This window comes from Cryptomeria japonica, chromosome 10, assembly GCF_030272615.1.
Source record: "Cryptomeria japonica chromosome 10, Sugi_1.0, whole genome shotgun sequence".
In the NCBI taxonomy this organism is placed as follows: domain Eukaryota; kingdom Viridiplantae; phylum Streptophyta; class Pinopsida; order Cupressales; family Cupressaceae; genus Cryptomeria; species Cryptomeria japonica.
The window spans coordinates 432,389,121-432,395,120 of NC_081414.1; positions in this window are offsets into that span (position 1 = coordinate 432,389,121).

A 6,000-nucleotide genomic window follows, 5' to 3' on the forward strand; every position below is an offset into this window, starting at 1 on the left:
GCAAAATTGATGGCCATGTTTGAATAATTTGAGTGAACAGTTGGAGCTCACCAGTAGAGAGAGAGGTAGCCACATATGTGATATGTGGATTCTCTATCATGCCTAGGTTGATTTCTTGTGCTTCACCAATAAGGATGGGAGATCTATCAGGTCACTGCATATCCATGAGGGGAAGAGGGGAATCCTCATCTTCTGGTGCCTCATAGAGGTTTTCACTAGAGGATACACTCTTTCTTTTTACTATTTTATGGTCTATAGGTACCGTAGAGAGGTTTTTACCATTAGACTTGATTTTTTAATTCTTTTTCAATTTTGTGGTTAAGGATCCCCTCTTTCCCGAAGAAACCTTGAGGGTCTAACTGATACACTATATTTGGAGCTAGATTATGGTATGGTACACATTCAATTGTACCCAAAAATTTGAGGAGTTTTGCATCATTTTAAAATGTGTCGAGGTGTAAAATAGTTTGGCCCCAATCAATGAGTTCAAGGTGGTGAAGTGGGAGGTCAATTAGAAGGATGGATGTGTAAAAAAGGTTTGAAGTTCCAAAGGTTGACGAGTTCTCTATATCGTCATACACTTGTTTGACAACCTCCTTAGGTATATCTTCGTTGGAAACAAAACTACTCTCATTGTTTCGAGAAGTACTTGTTGAAGTTGAGGCTTCGTTAGAGGGATGTCCAAAATCAATCCCTTGATTATTTACATTAGGAACTATGCCCAGAGGCCTCTTGATACATTTCTCTTCTTGTCCTAGTGCCCCACCTTGATAATCCCATTGTTTGGCGGGCATTTTGTGAGAGGTTGGATATTTGTCTTAAAAATAACCAAGGCATGCATCATCATCTTTAGTAGGATCCTTATAGATCCATTGATTAATATCCCCTTCTATAACCTCACTATTTAGTTCTCGACGAGATTGAAATGTTGTAGGACCAAACTCTCGAATGGTGGGTTCCTTCTTTTTTTGCTCTTTGGTGGGTTTACCATGGGTATGAGGATCTAATAGGAGCACAACAATTGTAAAATATCTTTGTTGATCTTGAGTTGGGAGAAGGAAAATGAGATGGATGTGTTTTCTTTTATAGCAATGAGTATTGTATTAGGGTCAACATCTGTGGATGATGAAGTGATGTGAGTGTTTATCTTTTGAGATTTTTAATTGCAATTGAGGTTGGAATACTAATTCACAACTCAGGGATTTTTATCCACACTAAGCAATCCTTCATGAACTAGAAGCTACATTTAATTATCAACCCAGGGATGTGAACTTGAAATGAGACAACATTGTATATGCACTATGGAAGCCTTTTAAGTTGTTATTTCAGTTGTGTATAGAAAATAAACTCAGAATAATAAACTAGATTGAAAACACGATAATGTTGGAAATAAAACTAACTACAAAACAATGGTTGCAGGAAGATTGGTTATTTGCAATAGTAGTGGCTGCAGGCTGACTGTTCCAAAACTAGTGAAATAAAATATGCTTAAAACAAAACCTATCATAACCAGCTCACTAATAAAAGTAAAGCACAATTAATAAAAATCTAAATTATAATGGAATCACAGTTCCTCAAGTGGGCCTTGCTTGAGTTGCTTTAATCTATCATTAGAATTCCATCTTCAATGGACAAGCTTTAATACTCAAATAATCTTCTTATTGTAAATAAAATATTACATGGACATATATCAGACTTGCTGATTGAACATAAACACCGCTAACAAGACTCAACACTAACTGGATATTCTCTAAACACTCTCAACTCTACTATTCTCAACACTACTTACTCACAACTCAACAAAATCTCAGATTTATGGTGGATTTATGCTTGAGGCTTGAGAGTTGGAGTAATTACAAACTCAATAACTTATTACAAATTTCATTTCTCTTATGACTGCAAGGAGATGACTTATTCTATTCATTGACTGGTAATAAAGATTAAACTAAAAAGAGTTGAGAGAGTTCTAATCAACTTCAAACTCTACAACAATTAAATACAGTCATGGTTGAACATGTGTACAAAACATGTTAAAATTATTTATGAATCATCAAATATTGTTTCCACAAGCTTCTCCAATGTTCCTTGACTTCAATAACTCCAAATACATGAAATCATGAAGAGGTAGAAGTGTCCAAGTTGAATTAGAACTCAATCCTTAACTGCTGCCTAAAAATCTGCTAGTTTGTCTCAGTCAACTTTTGGTGAATGCTTCTCATTAACTATTGCGAATCAGCTCAATCTTGGATAATGTTGCTACTAGGATATGTTGTTGTCATTAATGTCAACATATTCCCATGTTGCAGAGAGTTGTTTGGTGTTTTGATGATTGCATTGAGTTGATTTGGTTGGTTTATCTATTTTGGATGTTGGAGTACTTCATTCCTTATTGGTTTTAGTGATCCAGAAGTTTGCTTGATCATATTATTTGATCTAGTTTGGAGTTTAGTCTATCTACTCAGTGGTTGGTAGAGTGTGGTATTTGATCTAGTGAGATTTGAAATGATTATATCTTTGGTTGCGGATTTGGGAGAATGTTTTGGATGTTCATGTGTATCTTCATTTCAAATGGTTCATGATTTGGTGCTCTGCAAGTTATCTTTCTAATCCAAGTTGCTATTGAATGGTGTTCTTATGAGTTAGCGTGTTGATCAATGAAGATTTGAATGAGTGGTGTTGGTGAAACTATTGTGGATGGTTATAACGTTCTTTTTGGTGTTTCCTGATCGTGTCCTATTTTTTTTGGTGGTCCGCATTGATCCTTGTGCACGTTCTTGGTGATTTTGTTGATCTGGTGATATTCTTCATGTTATGTAGTATTCGTGGTGGTGTAGCATATTGCGATTGATCTTGGTGAGATTTTTGATGGTGATGCATGTTTGGAGATTTGATTTAGGTCCATTATATTCCATCTATGACCTTATATTGGTTCGATGGTTTATTATTGTATCGTGATGTAATTTTGTAATTGAGGTTTGAGGGTTTGGTCGACCTTGTAGTCAAGGTTGATGAATTGTATAAATAGGTGTTAGACTCATGTAATTTGGGTATGGGTGTCATGTATACTTTATTAGAGAGTGGTGTATGTGTTCTTAAGTGAATTTATCTTTCGGTGTGGAAGTATTGAGCATAGATTGTTGCAGGGCAGATAAATGTGCTTAACTGGAACTATCATCAGACAATAATAGATGCTATATTTGCAGTTCATGTAATCCGGATTGTAGTCTGAATCTTATTGTAAGGTAGTGAACCTTCCCTGAGGGTTGGAGACTTCTAGGTCATCTCATTTTGAGCAGTGAGCTCTAGGCAGTGTGCCTAAATGCATGTGCATCCCCATTGTAATATATAAACATACTATTGCAGAGTATCATCTTATTGTGGGTAGGTTCTCACCAAGGTTTTTCCCTTAACCGGGTTTTCCACATCAAAATCTTGGTGTTATGTGTATTTTTGTCATTGTCTTTATCTTTATTCTTGTTGTAGTTGATTGGAATCTGATATTGTGCTTAATTGGTTCAATCCGGTGAAAACTGATTCACCCTCCTCTTAATTTTCCTTCATTATTGCTACCAACACTCAAACGGTTTAAATCCTTATAGATATCCTTTTAATCTTTTTAGATCATTTTTAAAATCTAAATTTCATTAAGAAATGAGTCAGATATGCTCGTTTTACTGAAACTGGTCTTTTGACTTTTTTTTGCACTTTCAGTCAACTGCTATATTTGTCAATTGCCAACTTGCTCCTCCTTTCTTCTAGCTATATGAACAACTCAAAACACTTAAAAACAACATGTTAATCATTCCAAAGTACTTTACATTAAAAAATAACTATTTATTATAATATTTTATCATCATTTAGCATCAACTAGCTAGACACACATATGCATATCAAACACCATTAATCCTAGTTAATTCTTCACAAAACTAAGGTAATGTTTGGAAATGAATTGAAAGGATATTGTAAAAATGAGGTAAAGTATCATAAAACATGAAATAATATGGTCAATTTATTGGCTCATCATTCCCCCCAGCTAAAATCTTGCTTGTCCTCAAGCAAGGAGTAGGCATTGTTTATGCATGAAATTATGTGATTATCATATCCATTGTAGTTTTCAAGATTGTCATTTCCTTTTATTCTCTTTATTTTTCTGTTACAGAGGTCTGAAAATAGTATTTCCATACTTTGTTGGTTATGATCATTCCTTGATCTTGTTACATCATCTCTTTTGTTGTGTATGCCAATTTGTAGAAACTTTCACTGCATCCATTACTATGCTTCATTCTCACCACTGTCTTCTTGTCAGCTTCCTTCCTCTTTGTATCATGCTTTATTCTAATTTTGATATCTTTGTATGATAGTCAAATTTCATTGTTCTTCCATTGTTTATTTCTGCCTCCAAAAAATTTTATAATCTACATCCCTATTGCAATTCATACTTTGCTATTCCTTTCCATTGTTTCAGGAGTGTCATTTTTGTTTGGTATAGCTGCCCTTAAATACTCATTTCTTTTGTCACTTTGAAGCAATAAAGGAAAAGGGAAAGCAATTGAAAAGCATGTCAAATGAAGAAAATATATTCATGAATCTAGAAGGCAAGTATGAATATATACAAGTATGACAATTTCATCTTTTTATGGTGTAGGACAACAATACCGTTGGCATTACTGATATTGACAAAACCGGTTAATCCAGTGAACTGGTATATTAGCTGAGATTTGTCATTGATGACTAACACTGACCGTTGGAGTGATGTATCTGAGTAGAAAAGGTGATGTCTTGCAAACAACATGGAAGTAGTATCAAAGACAGATGATCAAGGTTCAATTGGTTCACAAGAATATAGAATAAGCCAACCGGTCTATCATTCAAGAAGATCAGTGTTAAGGTCAGATCTTCAAGTTGGCTATTCTGATGATGATGTAGTCACAAAAGGTGACTTAGGCAAGAAGGTTTGAGGTCCTATGTAAACCACAACCTCATTGGAAAATAGGAAAAGAGGCTTGATGGGAGTATTGCAAACCAGTAGCAAAGGGTGAACCGGTAGTGAAGAGTGTAGTGGTATATCGATAGGTCAGTGAAGCAGAAGGAAGATAGGCGGTCACCGTAAATCTAGGAGCAATGATCAGTAACAAAGTTGTGATGAAAAAAGGTGAGTTGGTTAGTTTATGATAACACCAAACTAAAGGTTAGTGAAGTCAACCTCTGTCATCATGCAGTTAAGCCATGATTTTTGTGGTTTTTGTGGTTTGCATTTAAAAGACATAACACAACCCAAAGATTGGTGAAATTATGAGTTGCAAAGGCAGATATGGATTAGTTGCTAGTGAGATTGATGGAGAGTGCGCAGAGAGAGTGTGGGAAGATTTGGAAAGACTTTAATTTCAAATCTACCAAGTATTAGGTGTAAATTGATTTAGGAATCAATGGGTATGTGTTGGCAAAATATGGTATAAAGGTTTTTGGTGAAAACCAAAAAGATAGATCGAAAAAATTCACAAAGTTCAAATCCTGTGAGAGGCGATCCAACGTGCAAAGTGAAGAGTGAAGAAGTGCTAAGTGATTTAGCAGAGTAGAGTATGTGTGTGAAGTAGACCGATAGAGTGCAGAGATGAGCGTATGAGTACAAAATTGGTGTAGTGCAGAGAAGACACAACTGGTGCAGACAGAGTATGAGATTCATTGTGATCTGATCAAGCTATCAGTAGCTATTCCAATAGATCAAATTCTTGTTGTTTTCTAACCATTGCAACTCAAAATTCCTTTACCGGGTGGACTCTAATAGGTCCTATTGTTTAAATCCCTTAATCGGGTGTCATCCTGATTGATGATTTAAGTCCTTTAATTGCACTACCTTTAACAAGGTAAAGGCTTTAAAGGCCTAGATTCAAATCCCTTAACCGGGTGACACTTAATGGTGTCTCTGTAAATATCCTAATAGGGATGGCTCCTTACATGGCGTGCTTCAGAAGAGTACAAATTTTGTGAGCATCAACTCAC